At 43.4% G+C, this 9,568-nt stretch overlaps 1 long non-coding RNA gene and 1 pseudogene across 1 annotated transcript; both read right to left on the bottom strand.

Moving 5' to 3' along the window:
- Nucleotides 1-279: 279 nt before the first annotated feature.
- LOC136333581 (uncharacterized) lies at nt 280-8,800 on the bottom strand. Its single transcript, XR_010731059.1, has 3 exons — nt 8,672-8,800; nt 2,427-2,618; nt 280-590 (listed from the first exon to the last, which is right to left on the bottom strand). It is a non-coding gene; the product is annotated as an uncharacterized lncRNA (long non-coding RNA).
- LOC136335999 (MICOS complex subunit MIC19 pseudogene) lies at nt 4,732-5,625 on the bottom strand (annotated as a pseudogene).
- Nucleotides 8,801-9,568: the final 768 nt, after the last annotated feature.

Here is a 9,568-nt window from a genome sequence, read left to right as displayed (position 1 = left end):
AACTCACCCACTAGTCTACGCTGCCTCCCTGTACTGACTACTTACTCCATCATGCAGCTGGCAGAGAGCTAGACTGGTGAGACAGAGTCAGACAAGCAGCCACTTGCATGAAGGAAGCTGGACCAGTAGAACCGCCAAGCAGAGTCCACATTCTTGACTTGTACCTGGGTATTAGAGGGTGGGCAGGTATCTGTGGGAAGGAGCTCATGTCAGACCTTAAGCTAGTTCCCAGCCCCTTTTAATACCAGACAAACAAGCTGAAAAGGAGCTGCCCTGTGCCCAGTGTACTGCACGCTAATCCTATTCTCCCTGGGAGAAGGGAAGCAGTAAGAGATGTTGTCTACAAGTCCTTGCCTGGTTTTGCAGGCAGTGAGCTGAGTCAGAGAGAGAGTTGGCTGCAATTGTGGAAAGGCAGAGCAGCAGCTTAAGTCAGGGTGGTGCCGGGCTCTTGTAACTCAGCCTTTACCAAGAGTGGGAGAGCAGCATGCTCTCACACAGTGAGAGTGGAGATGGAGCAACAGTGGGCGGTGTCCCGGTGAAGGTGGACCGTGTCACTGCCGGTTTGGAAATCCAAGGTCTTGAAGTTGTTTCTGAAAAAGTTATTGAAATAAATGAACTCGAGACAGCACAGAGGGGTGTGGTCTAATACAGCAAGCACTAGCCATGGATTTGGGAAACTGTCTTTGAATGTCAATGCTGGAACGAATCCTAAAAATCATAAAGGTGGATATGATTTTGAAATGTTAATTAACATGCTTTTGTTTCCAGAATTTGCTTCAACCCTCATTTCTTCCCTCATTCAGCCAGCTAAGCCTTCTCTATCATTGTCTTAGACACAAAATGATGACAGAAAGCAGAGAAAGTAGAGATACTTGTTAGGTTTTGAGTTTAGTAGTCCACATATTGTGGCTCAGCTACAGACACACGAGGTCTGGGAGAATAGATGATATGATGATGATAAGACTGATTAGAGAAAATTATTCTACCTTCAAGATAAAGGGCAGATTCCCAAGGCTGAGAACTAAGAGATGGGAGAGACTTAGAGATTAAAGAATAAAGGAACATATTTAGGGGGGCATGAGGACAAGTAATGGTAAGTGTCCATTTAAGTGTACAGCCTCTGTAGCCACGGCCCTGTTACAGAAGCTACTACTTTCAGATGGGAAGTCTCATATGCTGCCTGTTCTGAGTAGCTATGATGAGGTCATTCCTTTGACAGACGTCGGCACCCAGCCCACTGATCAGCTAGTAGGAGTGAGAGCCATTCATATCCTCATTCTTAAGCTTGTTCTGTTCCCATCCGTCTTACCCTAGAATTGTCAATCCTTCGTGAACCTCTCAGGACACATATACCCCAATGAGAGGTAGTGGTATAGAAGAAAAAGCTCATATGTGTATTCAGGTGGGAATGAGTGAAATCACCTAGGATTTCTCTGTGTATTTTACAGTCCTAACCAAAAGTTAGATGGCCATCTACAAGGGAATGATGGACTTCTAAAGATGTCCACATCCTAACCCCCAGAATCTGTGAATATGGCCGAAAGGACTTTGCAGATATGATTGACTTAAGAATCTCGGGGTGAGAAGACTACCCTGGGTTATCCTGGAGAGCTTAATATATCACAAAGGTCTCTCCTCATGAGAGGCAGGTAAAAGGTCAGAGTCAGAAAGGGAGATGTGACCATGGAAACAGAAGCTGGAGTGATGCAGGGCCACAAACCAAAATGCAGTAGCATCTAAAAGCTGGAAGAAAGGCAAGGGAATGAATTCTCCCATAGAGCCTCTGGAAGGAAGCAGCTTATTAATGACAAAGAATCTTGGCCCACGCTCTAGATACACTATATCAGAATATCTGAATTTGGGCCCAGACTTCTATGTTTTTTCAAAGCTCCCCTGGGCTATTCTGATACTGTCAGCCCAGGGTGAAAAATACTGAATCTTAACGAACAAATCATTCACTGTGACCACGACCACTTTCAGAAGATCTAATGACCTTCACCACATGAACACCACATAGTCATTCAGTTTCACAAGAACATCCAAAGGGATGAGATCATTACCTCTTGAATAATAATAACAGCTTTCATTTATCAACACATATCTTAAAACAATCAATGTTACTATACCTTCTGCACTATGTCATTTAATCTCAGAGCAACCTTGTAAAATACTTCTTAATGTTATAACGTTCAAACGAACACATACCGAGAAAAGTAAACTACAACCAGATGGAAAGGATCAAAGAATGGTTGACATGCAAGTGTAGTTGTCTGTTTTGAGTGCAACCAAAGGGGAGCAGATTGGACCTCAAACCATTCTATTCATTCCTCCCAAGGCACAGAAGTGAAGCTTCCTTTCCCTATGATCACTCCTCCTATCGGTGTTCAGGAGACCTCCTGTCATCTCCATGGGGCCTTAGAACATACCTGGTGAACAAAAGTTGTTTCCACACAGGGCAAGCTGGATGGCGCTGAGCAAAATTTGGGTCCCATAGACCTGTAACTCTTATAGGACATGAGCAGCACTCTGCTGAAGTCCCAGCAGGAGGTCTCCTACATCAGTGGTTCCCAACCCCGGGCCGTGGACTGGTACTAGTCCGTGGGCCATTTGGTACCGGTCTGCAGAGAAGGAATAAATAACATACATTATTTCTGTTTTATTTATATTTAAGTCTGAATGATGTTTTATTTTTAAAAAATGACAAGATTCCCTCTGTTACATCCATCTAAGACTCACTTTTTTTTTTTAAATAATTTTATTTTTTTAATGGGGCATCATCAATAAATCAGGATACATATATTCAAAGATAACAAGTCCAGGTTATCTTATCGTTCACTTATGTTGCATACCCATCACCCAAAGTCAGATTGTCCTCTGTCACCTTCTATCTAGTTTTCTTTGTGCCCCTCCTCCTCCCCTTTTCCCTCTCCCTCTCCCCCCTCCCCCCGTAACCACCACACTCTTATCAATGTCTCTTAGTTTCACTTTTATGTCCCACCTATGTATGGAATAATGCAGTTCCTGGTTTTTTCTGATTTACTTACTTCACTTCGTATAATGTTATCAAGATCCCACCATTTTGCTGTAAATGATCCAATGTCATCATTTCTTATGGCTGAGTAGTATTCCATAGTGTATATGTGCCACATCTTCTTTATCCAGTCATCTATTGACGGGCTTTTTGTAAGCTCACTCTTTTTTTTTTTTTCTTTCTTTTTTTTTTTTTTTCATTTTTCTGAAGCTAGAAACGGGGAGAGACAGTCAGACAGACTCCCGCATGCGCCCGACCGGGATTCACCCGGCACGTCCACCAGGGGCGACGCTCTGCCCACCAGGGGGCGATGCTCTGCCCATCCTGGGTGTCGCCATATTGCGACCAGAGCCACTCTAGCGCCTGAGGCAGAGGCCACAGAGCCATCCCCAGCGCCCGGGCCATCTTTGCTCCAATGGAGCCTTGGCTGCAGGAGGGGAAGAGAGAGACAGAGAGGAAAGCGCGGCGGAGGGGTGGAGAAGCAAATGGGCGCTTCTCCTGTGTGCCCTGGCCGGGAATCGAACCCGGGTCCTCCGCACGCTAGGCCGACGCTCTACCGCTGAGCCAACCGGCCAGGGCCAAGACTCATTCTTGATGCTTGTCTCTGTCACGTGTTATCTGGTCCGTGAAAATATTTTGTGACATTAAACTGGTCTGTGGCCCAAAAAAGGTTGGGGACCACTGTCCTACATAGAACATAATGAGGACAGCTAATAGTGCTCTATGTCATGGATGATAACACTGACTCACATGGCTAAGGTGATCTCATGATCTCCATTAATGACCTGACTCCCACCTTGTGAAAGAGGGTTTCCCTGTTGGTGGCTGATGAATCTTGGTGCTGCTTCCCCTGCTCTCTCCATGGTTCCTCCAGGCACACTGAGCCTCAGGCAACCTGGGCCCCACCGACCTCCTCCCTCAACATCGCCTTTTCCCCACTACCTTCATCTATAGCCCGTGGAATTTTTATTTGTTCTTAGGGGTGAGTCTCCAGCTCTGTATTTCCAAACCCATTGTTTTAGCACATGCTTTATGTCCTACTTCCTTCCAGATGTTCTGGTCTTTGATTCTAAGTATAACATAAAAAAAAATGCCACAAATAAAAGTTTTCACGTAATTAGATTTTTTTTATTTCTATTTCTCGTTAGAAAATAGATTTATTATCGATAGTGAGTGAAGTCAAGATGTCAGTATTCATGACAGAGAAGCTGTTGCATAAGCCAAGGTTGCCTTCACATTGGTAGAGAATGCCTTACTTCACTTGTAACCATAAACATTATTCCAGGGGAAGAGATACATTTTCTCTCCTTGTTTTCTTCGTACTTACATGGTCGCCAGAATAAGTTAAAATAAAAGAGCTTTTCTACAGTTAAAGGAGAAAAGAAACACAGAGAAACCCAACAGGCCACATCCTAGACAGTTCTGCCCAGCACCACGGGCCTGAGATGGAGCTATCTGGCCCTCTCTGCTCCCCCCTCCAATTCCCTTATCCCCGGGTCCCACCCCGAGCTCTGCTGGAGAGGAGGTTCACCAGAGGATGGAGTGGGCTCAGAAGAGAGAGTTGAAGAGAAAGTACAAAAGGTGGAGAGGGCTGCTTTCTCTCTCTCTGTCATCACAAACAGGGTTCATTAACACTGCAAGTGTCCTTCACGGCTGAGCCCTGATGTAGGTAGGCCCTGGCTTCGCAGATCACCGTGGATAGAACTGCGATGTGCTTCTTGTTGACTCTGCTCTTGGGGGCTTCTCTTCAGTGATCTGCTCTTGAAATAGGTCACTCTCTTACTAGGAAAAAAAATGGTCCACCTCTGGAATTAACGCGGAAGGAGTTCTGCTTGTTCTAAATTGACTTTATCCTTCCTTCTTGATCATGCTCTGTTTGGCCTGATTGACACAGTGCACGGTACCGGTCGGCCAGAGCAGAGCAGCTGAGGGTCTGCTGGGCGTTCTGCCGGTAGCACTGGGGAATCTTGGCCTGCAGGTCTGTGCAGACTGGGTGAGCCTCATACCGCTTGAACTTGGCTTCCAGCTCTTCGGCACCTTTCTGATACTGTTGAGTGGTGACTTTGTAGAACTCTGAACTCCTCTCCTCCAGTCTGGCCAGCTGCTCTTTGTAGAATGCATCCTGCCTCTTTATCACACGGTCTTTCTCTCTCAACAGCTTAGCCAGGTGCTTTGCCTTGGCACGGTCCTCCTCGCTCGATATCCGCTCTCGAAGGATAGCTCTGGTTAGCTGCTCGTTGGCAAGAGCCCTCTCTCAGTCCAGTTCTTTGCTTTGTTTTAGTCGTTTCTGACTCTCCGACTCCTTCTTGGCCTGCTCCAGTGCCAGCTCCTCGGCCACCCTCCTCTTCAACGCCTCATCAGAAACTGAGGCACGGTAAGCACCAGAAAACCGCGGAGTCTTCGAGCCAGATGGAGATGTTTCCTTCATGCGATCAATCACATTTTCCGAGGACCGGATGCCCTTCACCACGGTGATGTTCTCATTCTCATCCGTTTCGAAGGTGACCCGGTGGGTGCCGGAGGTCCCGCCCATAGCTTCTTCTGTCCCCGCAGAGTTTTAGCGAGGACCCACGAGCACTTCAAGCCCCACACACACGCACAAAGATGTGGCAGGACGCGTGCCCTGCACAGCTGGAGCAAAGCCACAACCCCAAGAAGCCCATAATTAGATTTTTAATGTCTTTATTTCTCTTCATCCCAGTGACTCATGATAAGCATCTAGAGGAGGCAGCAGATTTGGGGGAGGGGTCGGGGTAAAAGCCTAAAGAGTGAATTTTTTTAGGCTTTGCAGTCTATTCATTTTCTGTTTTAAAGACTAATTTGTCTGATATTAATAAAATCACTCCAGCTGTCTTACGGTTGCTGTTTGCATAATATATCTTTTCCCATCCTCTTATTTTCAACCTATTTGTATCTTTGAATTTAAAGTGTGCTTCCTCTTGGCAGAATATAGTTAAATCTTGGTTTTTAACCCAGTCTGACAGGGTTAAAATTTCTACCTTTTAACCGATTGTTTAATCCATTCAGATTTAATTTTATTATTCATAGACTTGGAGTTACACCTATCGCTTAGCTTTTTTCTTTGTGGGGGTATATATCTTATATCTTTTTTTTTTTTTTTTTGTATTTTTCTGAAGCTGGAAACAGGGAGGCAGTCAGACAGACTTCTGCATGCACCTGACTGGTATCCACCCAGCATGCCCACCGGGGGCAATGCTCTGCCCATCTGGGGTGTCACTCTGCTGCAACCAGAGCTATTCTAGTGCCTGAGACAGAGGCCATGGAGCCATCCTCAGCGCCTGGGCCAACTTTGCTCCAATGGAGCCTTGGCTGCAGGAGGGGAAGAGACAGAGAGGAAGGAGAGGGGGAGGGGTGGAGAAGCAGATGGGCACTTCTCCTATGTGCACTGGCCAGGAATCGAACCCGGGACTTCTGCACGCCAGGCCAACACTCTACCACTGAGCCAACCAGCCAGGGCTTCTTATATCTTTCTTGTTCTTCCAGTCTGCCTTTACTTCTTTCTTTTGCATTAAGTGAATATTTGCTAATGTAACTTTTTAAAAGATTTTTTATGGATTGATTTTAAAGATAGAGAAGAAGGGGGAGGGAAAGAGAGAAAGACTAATTTGTTGTTCCCCTTATTTATGCATCCAATGGTTGATTGTTGTGTGTGCCCTGACTAATTACCAAACTGCAACCTTGGTGTATCAGGACGATGCTACCTGGCCAGGCCTAATGGAACATTTTCATTCTTTAAATAATTTTTTACTTTAAATTTTTTAATTGGTTGCTCTCACGGATATTGCATACATTATAATTTATCACAATCTACTTCCAATTTATACTAACATAATTGATGAGGAATATAGAAATGTCATTTCTATAAGCACTATTCCCCCTTATACTTTTCATGCTATTGTTATTACATTACACCATATCTGTTAAAAATCTAACATTACTTTATTATAATTATTACCATATGTAATTTTATGGGTATTAAAAAAAACTGAGATACAGAGTCCATTGCAACTACTCTGTAATTATAGCCTAAAAACAGCCATAGGTAATATATACATATTTAGCAGGATTGACTAAATATATAAATGCATTGCTACGTTCCAATAAAATTTCATTTACAAACACTGAAACCGAATTTCATCCCATTTTCACATATCATAAAATATTCTCCTTTTGATTTCTTCGCAACCATCTAAAATATAAAACCAGTTAGTTTGCAAGCCGTGCAAATGCAAGCAGGGGGTGGGATTTTATCCAAGGATGCAGCCTGCCAACAACTTGACTTTCAGCAATGATTTTTCAGAATCTCTAACGTGGCATCCTTTGGTTACCCAGCATTCCTCTGGGCTTGCCATGGTGCAACGGTAAGATCAGAGACTGGACTTTGGCATCCTATCTCCATTAAAAGAACAGCTTTGCTTATATACTGTTTGATTTTCCAAGCTGGAAAGACTGTTTAACACAATCTCTGGAAAGAAGGAGGAAGGTAGGAGTGGGGCAGGAAGGGAGAAAAAGAGATGCTTTCAAATGCTCTTTCTGGGTTTAAAATTCTGCCATATTCATCTAAAAAGCTACCAAATTGTCAACAACTCTGGAACTACCTTCAGTTAATCTTGAAATCTAAACATTTGAATATCAAGCTATATTTTCATTCTTTCTATTCAGATTTTTCTGAGTTTTGTAATCCAAGTTCTTTTCCGCAGTGGAGCCTTAGAACCAGGAGAACAAATAGCTTTTGGCACCCTCTTGTGTCTATAATTAGTGATCGCAACAGCCAATTCCCCTAAATATTTTCTAATAAGGTAGTGGGTGGGAAATACCCGGAACAGGAGAGCTGAGGGAGTGATAAGGGTTTGTCATTTCTTCCTTAAACTCATCTAGTCTAATTGAACACGTCTGCTACAAACATGAACTTCTACAAAGAGAAGTGTTTCCTTTCTCCTCTTTATATAAACGCTAAAAATACTTGAAAGTTGATCACCCTTTAGGTTTTCCTTTAGTTCACCATAGTGACCCTTTCTCTGCATAATTAAAGCAAGTAAGGCTACAGATTTTAACATCAGGGTGGGTCTGACTCTTAACCCCTCCCTTCACTAGTTATATAATGGGGTAACCAACTAACCTGCTCCCCAAAGTACTTCTGCAGTCATTTACTAGTAAATGGAACCCCACACATGTAAGCATAGTTGCTTTGTCTATGCCTGAACAAAGCAAGATCACATCCCCTCAACAGTTATGACTGGGGGCATGAGTCACAAAAGAAAAGAAAATAGAACTAATGGACTTCATCAAAATTCAAAACTTCTATGTATCAAAGGAGATCATTAAGAAAATGAAAAGACAACCTACCCAATGGGAAAGAATATTTACAAAATATAGTCTATTCTCATATTTTTTGGCATTTACCTTCTAAAATCCACTGTAAACACTGACTTAGAAAATACTGTCACATTGCTCATATATCAATATATAGGTGTGTGAGATACAGAAAGAGAAAAGAGAAGAAAGGACATCATTACATAGATTATATTCTTAAGCCTTAGAAACCACTCATCCTGGCAGATTCTGTTTTCTTTGTTTCACAAAAGAGAAAACAGTTTCCGAAGAGTGAAGCCAGCATACCTGAGGCCGCCCTGCAAACAGGTTCCAGAGCTGGAAATCAAACCTGGTCCGACCGCACCCGCCGGGGCCTCTCGCACTGCCCCGCTCTGCCCCGCTGTCGCGATCCTCCAGTCACCTCTGTATGGGAGCTGGAAAAGAGAGGCAGGGTCACACCTGGGAACGCGCACCTCAGTGTGTCTTCAAATGATGACAAAACTGTACTGATTTGAGGGTTTTAAATAAATTTTACCAAGTAGGCAAATTTGAAAATATAGAATCTGTACATAAGGAGAATCAACTCTCTCTGATAAGGGATTGTTATCCAGAATATAGAATTGTGACAGCAAAAAGATGAACAAGCAAAATTTTAAAGGGGCAGCAGACTTAAATAAATAGACATTTCTCCAAAGAAGACATATATACAGTGGCCAGCAAGTACTGTGAAAAGTTCTTACTGTTGGTGGAACTATAAATTGTTGTAGCCACTATGGAAAACAGGATGGAGGATCCTCAAAAAATTTAAAAAAGAAGCTACCATAGGATCCAGCAGTTCCACTTCTGGGAATATATCCAAAGGACATGAAAACAGTAACTGGAAAAATACATGCACCCTCATGTTCATAGCAGCATCATTTACAATAGCCAAGACATAGAAACAACTCAAGTACTCATTGATGGGTGACTAGATAAAGAAGTTGTGGTTTATATAACAATGGAATATTATCGGGCCATAAAAAATGAGGAAATCCTACCATTTGCAACAATAGGGATGGACACTGAGGGTACTGTGCTGAGTGAAATAAGTCAGATAGAGAAAGACAAATACTGTGTGGTTATCACTTCTATGTGGAATCTAAAAGGTACCAGGTTTGTGGTTACTAGAGGTGGGAGCAGGGCAAGGGGGAATGGGAGAAAGAA

Source organism: Saccopteryx bilineata, chromosome 4, assembly GCF_036850765.1.
Source record: "Saccopteryx bilineata isolate mSacBil1 chromosome 4, mSacBil1_pri_phased_curated, whole genome shotgun sequence".
Taxonomy (NCBI): domain Eukaryota; kingdom Metazoa; phylum Chordata; class Mammalia; order Chiroptera; family Emballonuridae; genus Saccopteryx; species Saccopteryx bilineata.
This window is presented reverse-complemented; position numbering and strand designations above follow the sequence as displayed.